This window comes from Bubalus bubalis, chromosome 11 (assembly GCF_019923935.1).
Source record: "Bubalus bubalis isolate 160015118507 breed Murrah chromosome 11, NDDB_SH_1, whole genome shotgun sequence".
Classification (NCBI taxonomy): Eukaryota; Metazoa; Chordata; class Mammalia; order Artiodactyla; family Bovidae; genus Bubalus; species Bubalus bubalis.
The window spans coordinates 90,318,470-90,331,045 of record NC_059167.1 but is presented as its reverse complement, the minus strand read 5'-3'; the positions used below and the strand labels follow the sequence as shown (position 1 = coordinate 90,331,045).

The window sequence follows — 12,576 nt, the reverse complement described above, 5'->3', positions numbered from 1 at the left end:
TTCCACTGTTTCCCCATCTATTTGCCATGAAGTGATGGGACTGGATGCCATGATCTTCGTTTTTTGAATGTTGAGTTTTAAGACAGCCTTTTCACTCTCCTCTTTCACTTTCATCAAGAGGCTCTTTAGTTCTTCTTCGCTTTCTGCCATAAGGGTGGTGTCATCTGCGTATCTGAGGTTATTGATATTTCTCCCAGCAGTCTTGATTCCAGCTTGTGCTTCATCTACATTTCACATGATGTACTCTGAATATAGGTTAAATAAGCAGGGTGACAATATACAGCCTTGACATACTCCTTTCCCAATTTGGAACCAGTCTGTTGTTCCATGTCCGGTTCTAACTGTTGCTTCCTGACCTGCAAACAGATTTCTCAGGAGGCAGGTCAGGTGGTCTCATATTCCCTTCTCTTTTAAGAATTTTCCACAGTTTGTCGTTATCCACATAGTCAAAGGCTATGGAGTAGTAAATAAAGCAGAAGTAGATGTTTTTCTGGAATTCTCTTGCATTTTCTGTGACCCAGCAGATGCTGGCAATTTGATCTCTAGTTCCTCTCCCTTTTCTAAATCCAGCTTGAACATCTGGAAGCTCTCTGTTCAGTTCATGTACTGTTGAAGTCTGGCTTGGAGAATTTTGAACATTTGCTAGCGTGTGAGATGAGTGCAATTGTGCGGTAGTTTGAACGTTATTTGGCATTGCCTTTCTTTGGGATTGGAATGAAAACTGACCTTTTCCAGTCCTGTGGCCACTGCTGAGTTTTCCAAATTTGCTGACATGTTGAGTGCAGCACTTTAACAGCGTCATCTTTTAGGATTCGAAATAGTTCAACTGGAATTCCATCACTTTGACTAGCTTTGTTTGTAGTGATGCTTCCTAAGGCCCACTTGACTTCACATTCCAGGATGTCTGGCTCAAGGTGAGTGATCATACCACTGTGGTTGTCTGGGTCATTAAGATCTTTTTTGTATAGTTCTTATGTGTATTCTTGCCACCTCTACTAATGTTTTCTGCTTCTTAAAGAGATGGGTATACCAGACCACCTCCTAAGAAATCTGTATGCAGGTCAGGAAGCAACAGTTAGAACCAAACATGGAACAACAGACTGGTTTCAAATAGGGAAAGGAGTATGTCAAGGCTGTGTATTGTCACCCTACTTATTTAATTTACATGCAGAGTACATTGTGCAAAATGTTGGGGTGGATGAAGCACAAGCTGGAATCAAGACTGCTGGGAGAAATATCAATAACCTCAGATATGCAGATGACACCATCCTTACGGCAGAAAGCAAAGAAGAACTAAAGAGCCTCTTGATGAAAGTGAAAGAGGAGAGTGAAAAGGCTGTCTTAAAACTCAACATTCAAAAAACGAAGATCATGGCATCCAGTCCCATCACTTCATGGCAAATAGATGGGGAAACAGTGGAAACAGTGAGAGACTTTATTTTCCTGGGCTGCAAATTACTGAAGATGGTGACTGCACCCATGAAATTAAAAAACACATGCTCCTTGGAAGAAAAGCTATGACCAACCTAGACAGTGTATTAAAAAGCAGAGACGTCACTTTGCCGACAAAGGTCCATCTAGTCAAAGCTATGGTTTTCCAGAAGTCATATGTGGATGTGAGAATTTGACCATAAAGAAGGCTTAAGTGCAGAAGAATTGATGCTTTTGAACTGTGGTGTTGGAGAAGACGCTGGAGAGTCCCTTGGACTGCAAGGAGATCAAAGCATTCCATCCTAAAGGAAATCAGTTCTGAATATTCATTGGAAAGACTGATGCTGAAGCTGAACTGTAATACTTTGGCCACCTGATGCGAAGAATGGACTCATTGGAAAAGACCCTGATGCTGGGAATGATTGAAGGCAGGAGGAGAAGGGGATGACAGAGCATGAGATCACTGACTTGCTGGACATGAGTTTGAGCAAGCTCCAGGAGTTGGTGATGGACAGGGAAGCCTGGCATGCTGCAGTCCATGGGGTCACAAAGAGTCAGACATAACTGAGCGACTGAACTGAACTGATTTCCTTTAACTGCTATATGATTGACTACTGGAAAGATGAGAAGTCCTTTATGTAACCAGTAGTTCATCTCTGTTTAGGTAGATTTCAGTTTTTGCTCTTTGAGCAATGCTGGCGGACTGTCATTGGCGCTTTTCCTATGACTGAGATGGGAAGCCGCTGGAATGTTTGGAGTGTGGAGAGACTTGATCTGACTTACAGTTTAGCAGGGTCACTTGTGCTGCTATATCACATTTATCGGCTATCACCAGTGTCTTCACCAGCATTGGATATTACATTTTTTAGTCTTTTTCAACTGATAAGCAGAAAAAACAAACCCTCTCTGTTGCTTCAGTTGACATTCCTTTGTAAAATCAGATTTGATGGTGAGTTTTACTCAGTGGGCTGTTTCATACTTATTTAGAGAGCAGTTGTTAATTGTACTGATACTGTGTGGATTCCTGAGTGGCCACACTGAAGCCCTCTAATAAGGCCTGTTTGACCTCTCCTCTAGACCCCAGGCCCTTCTGGATAGGTACCAGACTGTGAAGCTAAAATCCTGTCTCTGAAGTGATACCACCCTGAAATGTCACCCCCTGTTGCAGGTATGGCTCCAGTCACTGGCTTGGAGAGATGAAGTGTCATGGGATGTTTGGGGGCTTGTTTAGCTCATTTCTACCAGTGACAATTGCATAGTCAAAAAAAATTCTATAAATGATATAACATAAAGAATTAAAGCAATATAAACAAAAGGTCTTGGACAGTAACACAGTTGAATATCTGACGAATCCAAGTGCTTCCCCACAAGTTCTCACTGTACCTCTTACAGCAGCCCCCGGAGGAAGTTTGTCTTTCTTGGTTTTATAAATGAGGAACCTGAGTATAAGAGACCTTCAGAGACTTGCTCCTGATCAGGCTTGTTACTTTATTAGAGGTTGTGAAGTAGTAGTAGGCCAAATCAGCCCTTTGCCTCATTTTGTTTGTCTTTAATATTTTAAAATTATTTTACATTGGAATGCTTATTAATGGGTCATTCATTCTCTGACCAGACACAGCCCTTGTTACTCTCCACTGATTCTGAATAGAGCTGATTTAGCTTAATTTTATCCATCCAGGCCCTGAAGGCATTTGATTTTTGCAACCCCTGCCAAATCTTGTCTGCTCTCCACTGTGTAACTGTGGGGTCAATATTAACTCCTAAGGTAGGCCCAGAAATAAACAAGCCTCAGCCACAAACCCTCTATGTCAGGTGCAAAGCCTAATTCCTTCTCCCTCCTGTTCTAACAGAACCATGCATGAAAAAGGCCTTGAGCTGTAGAGGAGGGAGAGGAGAGACCTACCTGCCATCCTGCACAGCCTCTGATGTTATTAGTGAAGGTCAGAGCTAGATTAACCTCACCTGTCCTGCCACCTTGTTCCAGGCAGAGGATAAAATAAAGTGTGTGTGTATGCTCACTTGCTAAGTTGTGTCTGACTCTTTGTGATTCTATGGACTAGCCTGCCAGATTCCTTTGTCCATGGGATTTCCCAGGCAAGAGTACTGGAGTGGGTTGCCATATCCTTCTCCAGGGGATCTTTCCAACCCAGGGATTGAACCCTCACCTCTGGTGTCTCCTGCATTGCAGGCAGATTCTTTAACATTGAGCCAGCTGGGAAGCCCCAAAATAAGGCAAGTCTGTAGAAAAAGTACATTAGCTTCCCCTCTTTAGTGGTGCTGGTCTTTCTCTACCAGTTTGATCTCTGAAAGGCCATGAGCTTCTCTGAGTGGGATCTCCCCACCCTACACATGTGTAGTTCAGGTGCCCCACCTCTGAGCATCTCCTCACTGGGATGTACATCTCCAGTCCATCAACAAATGTATTATATTAAGTGCCAGACACTGTTCTAGACTCTGGGATTCAGCTGTAATTAAGACAGATAAGGTCCCCGTCCTCTTGAAGCTCACCTGCTAGTAAGAGATTAATGCAAGCATTAATCAGTTTATTACACTAATAAACACACAGTAAAGCATCACAAAGAACTGACTCACTGAAAAAGAGCCTGATGCTGGGAAAGATTGAAGGCAGGAGGAGAAGGGGATAACAGAGGATGAGATGGTTGGATGGCATCACTGACCTGATGGACATGACTTTGAGCAAGCTCCAGGAGTTGGTGATGGACAGGGAAGCCTGGTTTGTTGCAGTCCTTGGGGTCACAAAGAGTCAGACACAACTAAGCGACTGAACTGAAAGCATTGTCACAATGGAATGCATGGAGATCTGCTGTACCCTAACAGTCTATGATCTCCAAAAGCAGAATAACAACAGTATCAGGCACTTTTAATATGTTTTACATATTAATATTTATGTTGTGTGTATGTGCTAAGTTGCTTCCGTTGTGTCTGATTCTTTGTGACACTATGGCCTGTAGCCTGCCAGGCTCCTCTGTCCATGGGATTCTCCAGGCAAGTATACTGGAGTGGGTTGCTATGCCCTCATCCTGGGGATCTTTTCAATCCAGGGATCAAACCCTCGTCTCTTACTTCCCCTGCAATGGCGGTGGGTTCTTTACCACTAGTGCCACCTGGGAAGCCTAACATTTATGTTACTATTACTTAATTCTTACAAATTTACCAAGCAAGTAGTATCATTATCACTCCCCTTTTACAGGATAAGTTTACAGTCATTGAGAAGTTAAATTCTTGCCTAAATCACACTAGTACAGACAAGGCTTCCACTCTTGGTTGAGCAGCACACTTTTCTACAGCTTGTTGATGTTCAAAGTGTGCCATAATCCCATAGGAACAAGACAGAAGAACCAGGTTTACCCCCAACAGTTGGGCTGTAGATACTAGAAAGAACTCCTTGGTAACAGTTAAGAGTGTGTAAGAGAAAGGAATTATTTTCTGAGTATTTGTTTCTCTCCTTAATTTTCTTTCTTTTATTGCCATGCCTTGCGGTGGCCACCAGGATCTTAGTTACCCGACCAGGGATCAAACCCGTGCCCCCTGCAGTGGAAGCACAGAGTCTTAACCACTGGACTGCCAATGAAGTCTTGTCCTGAATTTTCTATACTGCACAAATAACACTGTAAAAATAGAGGCATTATTCTAGAAAAAAAAGATCACTCACAATTCCACCTCATGAATTGGGTTCCTTTTTTCCCATGTTTTTGAATCAAACTGTGACTGTATTCGTTGGTATGAGAAGGGAAGTAACTAGATCTGGTTTTGCTTGTAGCATCTAAGAGGCAACAGTGTGGTAACAAGCAGAGGTCAGCCTCTCTACTCATGCTTCCAACATCCAGAATGACCCCTGGACACCCAGAGATGAAGTGAGCTCTGTGTTGCAGCAGAGGGAGCTGGGTATCTTCGCTCAGGGTGAAGTAGGACAGGGATGAGGCTGTGAGGGATTGCCTGCTATTTCGGATGGAAGTAATCAAAGTATCATTTCCTCCTTGTGTCTTGTGGGGAAAGGGATGGGAGAGAGGAATAGTCAGTCAATATCAGGCAGAGTTACTGGAATGATTGAAATGGTCTGCAGGTGAGTGCTTAGGATCATAAAACACCCCCTCCCTCGCATTTCTTTGCTCCACTCCCACTTCAGCCAGCTCCAACCATGAGCTGGATGCAGAACTTAAGTATTTTTGGTATAGTGGACAAAGAATGTTGCCTGCTGTATCAATAAGCAAAAGATGTTGTGGTCGTCAAACCGTTAGCCGCCACAGCTGCCCTCCCCAACTCCCACCCACTGATGCGCCCCGAGGGGAACTCAGAATGGAGACAAACAGGCTACTGCCCCTAGACAGTTAAGGTGCGTATCAAGTAATACTTTCATTAAGCTCAAACGCTTGCATCTTTCCATACCTAGAAAAGCACTGAACTCATTAGCTTGAGATGTCTGGTTTTAACTAGCAGTAATCGTTTGATGTTCAACTCTCTGGGTTTTTTACAAACACTTCTATATATCCTGACTCCTCCCTTACCTCTTCAGAACAGTCCCTCAAAACTATCTGAGAGATTGTATCCTGGGCTTCAGTGCTTAGTAATTCCCCAAATAAAACATAATTCTCAACTTTTAGGTTGTGCTTTTTTTTTTTTTCCCTTCAGTCAACACTTTGGGTGACCATAAAGGGACCCAGACTTCCCTCCTTTGCCTGAACTTTATGAGGAACCAGAGCCTTGGTACCAACAGAGGCCTCTTGGGCCCATTCGCCTCCTTGGAGGGTCCATATGAATTTGGGAGAGTCTCTTTTCGGTTCTTGGATCTCCCGATTGTTGGTTGATACTCCTGAGCTTTAATTGGCAGTGTGCAACAGGTACAACCTAGCTACCCATTTGAAAAAATACAAGGGGAGCCTTGTTGAAAGATACTAGGAGTTGCTTAGTTGAGAGACACCGATTTATCTAGATGGGCTTTCCAGGTGGTAAAGAACCCACCTGTCAACACAGGAGACATAAGAGACATGGGTTTGGTCCCTGGGTCAGGAAGATCCCCTGGAGGAGGGCATGGCAACTCACTTCAGTGTTCTTGCTAGGTGGCCTAACACGTTTCCTAAATGAGGGGAGTCAGAAAGCCAGCTTCCAATAATGCTCAAGCCAGGTTTATGTATATATAAACTTATGAATATACAAACAAGTACTCACATAATTGGGAATTAAAAGAAATCTCTCTGAAAATGGCCAATATGGGACTCTTTATTGTATACGCAATTAAGTTAGAGAAATCCAGCTTGATAAATTTTTTTCTTTTTTCAGAATTCTGACCTTAAAGAAACAAAAACCCTTCTAGGGAGAATTTGCAGTTCTCTCTTTGTGTCTTTGAGATGTGAATGTGCTGCCTGATATTCTTAGTGGAGGGTGTGTGTGTTGAGAGCTTGGTCTTTGTCATCTGGAAGGTACACATATGGTTTTCATTTGACAGCTGGTTGAATAGACTGGAATTCTGAGCAGTTTGTTTGCTTGTTTTTTGGTCTTTTTAGTCTGACTGTGCCAACTCTCAGGGAAATGTGTCATAAGGGGCCCAGCCCAGAAGCAGCCTTTGTCATCTCAACCTTCTTTGCATCCACCTGTACAGTGGCTGTTCAGATCCTTTACTTTCTTAGACTGTTTTGGGGACTAAACTTTCTAGATTTCGAGTCTACATCTTTTGCACTCTGTCATGGGGATGCCTCTTGGTGTCTTACTGGTTTGAGTCACTGTTAAGACACTACTCATCAGTAGCCAGACAGTGGATCTTCTCAACTGAAAAAGCTTCTCAATTGGCAAAATTTTTAGAGAACTCTCATTATAACCAGCTGTTTTATTGGTACCTATGAAAAAAACAGATTATAAGGTGGAAAAAAAAACATATATATAATGGTTAATCTAATGCTCCCTTATTTAAAACAAATAAACCAGTTTGGGAAGCCTTATTTGTGGTTTCTGCTTCCCCTCAATGGGTCTTGCTGCTGCTGCTGCTGCTAAGTCGATTCAGTCGTGTCCTACTCTGTGCGACCCCATAGACGGCAGCCCACCAGGCTCCCCCGTCCCTGGGATTCTCCAGGCAAGAACAGTGGAGTGGGTTGCCATTTCCTTTTCCAGTGCATGAAAGTGAAAAGTGAAAGGGAAGTCGCTCAGTTGTGTCCGACTCTTTGCGACCCCATGGACTGCAGCCCACCAGGTCCTCTGTCCATGGGATTCTCCAGGCAAGAGTACTGGAGTGGGGTGCCATTGCCTTCTCCATAATGGGTCTTACAGGTCCTAATAATAAACATTAGGATAATTAATGCTAATTAGGTTGATTAATAGGGAAATAAGGAAAAACTGAAGGGAAAGTCTCAAGACTTCTTTCCAACAAGGTGGAATTTTTAAATGGACTTATCCCAAAAGGATAAAGAAATCTTTAGATGGTTATTAAGAAATGGGGTAAATAAAATGGACATTAATAGGATTAAAACAGAAGGTTTTGATACAATACTACCTAGGGTTGGATGGGCCAGAGCAACCTCATATTGGTCCCTAATGTTAGAAGGCCCCATCCCAGTTTAAATACTGGGAGATACATGTACTGAATATGTATATACAATAAATATATATTTACTGGCTCTTGATTTTCAATATATATTTATTTAAAAGTCTGGAAGAAGATTATGCTGAGCTACCTGGCCAACAATTACTTGGGGCAATAGGCCAATTAATAAAGTTAAAAGATTGGCGAAAGGGCCTGGTCCCTCAGTCCCTCCATGGGGACCCCAGAGTCTTTTATACAAAAATATATAAAATGATTAGGGGATAAAAAGAAAGGAAAGTTCCTAGGACTCCTTGTAAGACCAAGGCTTGTTGATGGGGTCCTAATGGGAACTAAAGTTGATTTGAAATAAAGCTTATAAAAATTGGTATATTTAAATAAGCTTTCAGTTCAATTCAGTTCAGTTCAGTTGCTCAGTCATGTCCGACTCTTTGCGACCCCATGAATCGCAGCACGCCAGGCCTCCCTGTCCATCACCAATTCCCAGAGTTCACTCAGAATCATGTCCATCGAGTCAGTGATGCCATCCAGCCATCTCATCCTCTGTCATCCCCTTCTCCTCCTGCCCCCAATCCCTCCCAGCATCAGAGTCTTTTCCAATGAGTCAACTCTTCGCATGAGGTGGCCAAAGTACTGGAGTTTCAGCTTTAGCATCATTCCTTCCAAAGAAATCCCAGGGCTGATCTCCTTCAGAATGGACTGGTTGGACCTCCTTGCAGTCCAAGGGACTCTCAAGAGTCTTCTCCAACACCACAGTTCAAAAGCATCAATTCTTCGGCACTCAGCCTTCTTCAGAGTCCAACTCTCACATCCATACATGACCACTGGAAAAACCATAGCCTTGACTAGATGAACCTTTGTTGGCAAAGTAATGTCTCTGCTTTTGAATATGCAATCTAGGTTGGTCATAACTTTCCTTAGACTATGCCAAAGCCTTTGACTGTGTGGATCACAATAAACTGTGGAAAATTCTGAAAGAGATGGGAATACCAGACCACCTGACCTGCCTCTTGAGAAATTTGTATGCAGGTCAGGAAGCAACAGTTAGAACTGGACATGGAACAACAGACTGGTTCCAAATAGGAAAAGGAGTACATCAAGGCTGTACATTGTCACCCTGCTTATTTAACTTCTATGCAGAGTACATCATGAGAAATGCTGGGCTGGAAGAAGCACAAGCTGGAATCAAGACTGCCGGGAGAAATATCAATAACCTCAGATATGCAGATGACACCACCCTTATGGCAGAAAGTGAAGAGGAACTAAAAAGCCTCTTGATGAAAGTGAAAGAGGAGAGTGAAAAAGTTGGCTTAAAACTCAACATTCAGAAAACGAAGATCATGGCATCTGGTCCCATCACTTCATGGCAAATAGATGGGGAAACAGTGTCAGACTTTATTTTTCTGGGCTCCAAAATCACTGCACATGGTGACTGCAGCCATGAAATTAAAAGACGCTTACTCCTTGGAAGGAAAGTTATGACCAATCTAGATAGCATATTCAAAAGGAGAGATATTACTTTGCCAACAAAGGTGCGTATAGTCAAGGCTATGGTTTTTCCAGTGGTCATGTATGGATGTGAGAGTTGGACTGTGAAGAAAGCTGAGCGCCGAAGAATTGATGCTTTTGAACTGTGGTGTTGGAGAAGACTCTTGAGAGTCCGTTGGACTGCAAGGAGATCCAACCAGTCCATTCTGAAGGAGATCAGCCCTGGGATTTCTTTGGAAGGAATGATGCTAAAGCTGAAACTCCAGTACTTTGGCCACCTCATGCGAAGAGTTGACTCATTGGAAAAGACTCTGATGCTGGGAGGGATTGGGGGCAGGAGGAGAAGGGGACAACAGAGGATGAGATGGCTGGATGGCATCACTGACTCGATGGACATGATTCTGAGTGAACTCCGGGAGTTGGTGATGGACAGGGAGGCCTGGCGTGCTGCGATTCATGGGGTCGCAAAGAGTCGGACACGACTGAACAGAACTGAACTGAAGATGCTTATATCTCTTTTTCCTTATTCTTTTGTGGGGTAGACATTGTATCTTACTGGGGAATGCTTCCCCTGACTGGTATTATAAGATAGGTCATGTAAATCTGCTTGTCAGACAATATTAACTAAATATGCTAAAGGAAACAAATAGGGTTACCTATTTGATTTGCACTATATAAAGTAGAAGCTGGGAGTTGATATTCAGGGGCTATTAAAAATAATAATAGAGATTTGTTTTTTTGCTCTGGGTTTAACCTGTACACTCAGATAGAGGACCTTTGTTAAATGCCTTGTACAAACTTTTGAAGGCATGATAAATTGAGCTAAGTTCTAGAACATAGCACTTTTGATTTTCAGTTTAGTTGGAAATCTTCTCCTTGATATACAGTATATACATATATATAGAAGTAAATTAAAGAGAATATAGTTGGGCAAATTAATATTTTAATATCACTTAGGTGGCAGACCACTTCTTCGGGGGAATTAGAAGCAACTGTTTTTCCCTTGCAGATCTCTACAAAGCACAAATGTAAATACAGCCTCAAAGACTGAGGCTGAGCCTAATTAGCTCAATCAGGTAGGATCTGAAACCAAAAGGAAAAAAAGATTTTTTAAAACTCAAACCACTGGAAAGGCTTCATTACCCAAAATCTAATTTATAGCCTCTCTAAGAGTTTGTTGAGCACAAATACAAATCTTAAAAATCTGTTCCACAAATAGCAAAGCCTTAGTCATTTAAGCGAGCAAATTTAACTCATTCCAACTGTTATTTATAAACTAGAAAGTTTATATTGTAGTGCCTGATTTGTATTTGTTAAAGTGAAGCTATGAGGGGAATTTCCTGGAGGTCAAATGGTTATGACTCTGAGCTTCCTCTGCAGGGGGCCTGGGTTCAGTCCCACGTCTGGGAACTAAGATCCTGCAAGTCATGTGACACAGCCAAAAAAAAGAAAAAAAGAAAAAGTGAAGCTATGAGATCTCTAGTTTTGTCTGTTTATATGTCTGTGTGTACATTATACATGAGAGATGTCTCTACCTCTGGAGAATATTATAAAAATAAAATTATGAGCATTCTATTTAATTGACTTTAAAGTAAGCACTTACAAATTAAATATTTCTAAATAAAAAGGAATCTGGCCAGAATAAATTTCAGGTTCACATAATTTAGGAAATAGTCAATATTAAATTCAGTCAGTTCAGTCGCTCAGTGGTGTCTGACTCTTTGTGATCCATGGACTGCAGTATGTCTGGCTTCCCTGTCCATCCGCAACTCCCAGAGCTTGCTCAAACTCATGTCCATTGAGTCAGTGATGTCATACAACCATATCATCTTCTGTCGTCCCCTTCTCCTCCTGCTTTCTGTCTTTCCCAGCTTTAGGATCTTTTCTATTGAGTCAGTTCTTCACATCAGGTGGCCAAACAAAGTATTAGAGCTTTAGCTTCAGCATCAGTCCTTCCAGTGAACATTCAGGACTGATTTCCTTTAGGATTGACTCGTTTGATCTTGCAGTCCAAGGGACTCTCAAGAGTCTTATCCCAACATCACAGTTCAAAAGCACCAATTCTGTGGTGCTCAGCTTTCTTTATGGTCCAACTCTCACATCCATACATGATTACTGTAAAAACCAAAGGTTTGACTAGATGGACCTTTGTCAGCAAAGTAATGTCTCTGCTTTTTAATATGCTGTCTATGTTGGTCATAGCTTTTCTTCCAAGGAGCAAGTGTCTTTTAATTTCATGGCTGCAGTCACCATCTGCAGTTTTTGGAGCCCCCCAAAATAGTCTCTCACTGTTTGCATTGTTTCCCCATCTATTTGTCATGAAGTGATGGGACTGAATGCCATGATCTTTGTTATTTGAATGTTGAATTTTAAGCCAGCCTTTTTACTCTCCTCTTTCACTTTCATCAAGAGGCTCTTCAGTTCCTCTTTGCTTTCTAAAATAAGGGTGGTGTCATCTGCATATCTGAGGTTATTGATATTTCTCCTGGCAATCTGGGTTCCAGCTTGTGCTTCATCTACCCTGGCATAATAAGCAGAGTGATGGTATAGAGCCTTGACATACTCCTTTCCCAATTTGGAACCAGTCCATTGTTCCATGTCCAGTTCTAACTGTTGCTTCTTGACCTGCATACAGATTTCTTAGGAGGCAGGTAAGGTGGTCTCGTATTCCCATCTCTTTAAGAATTTTGCACAGTTAAATTAGTGTTTAATATTATAGCTATCTTGAGCTTGTTGATTTAATCAATACAGACATGTCTTATTTTTATTATACCTATGCTTCTCTGATGGCTCAGATGGTAAAGAATCTGCCTGCATTGAGGGAGACCCAGGTTCCATCCCTACATTGAGAAGATCCCCTGGTGAAGGGAATGGCAAGCCACTTCAGTATTCTTGCCTGGAGAATTCCATGGGCAGAGGAGCCTGGCAGGCTATAGTCCGTGGGGTCACAGAGTCAGACATGACTCTGGAGTTTCAGCTTTAGCATCATTCCTTCCAAAGAAATCCCAGGGCTGATCTCCTTCAGAATGGACTGGTTGGATCTCCTTGCACTCCAAGGGACTCTCAAGAGTCTTCTCCAACACCACAGTTCAAAAGCATCAATTCTT

General features: G+C 42.3%; 1 protein-coding gene across 8 annotated transcripts in view; it reads left to right on the top strand.

Moving 5' to 3' along the window:
* SLC24A1 (solute carrier family 24 member 1) overlaps window positions 1–12,576 on the top strand; it is a 52,903-nt gene that overhangs the window by 5,565 nt on the left and 34,762 nt on the right. For 5 of the 8 annotated variants that reach the window (XM_044925414.2, XM_044925417.2, XM_044925418.2 and 2 more), the window contains one exon: window positions 2,509–2,599. The exons of the other annotated variants lie outside the window; for them this stretch is intronic. The gene's annotated coding sequence lies outside the window, so the exon portion shown is untranslated. The remainder of the gene's footprint in view (window positions 1–2,508; window positions 2,600–12,576) is intronic. 8 annotated transcript variants of the gene reach the window in all.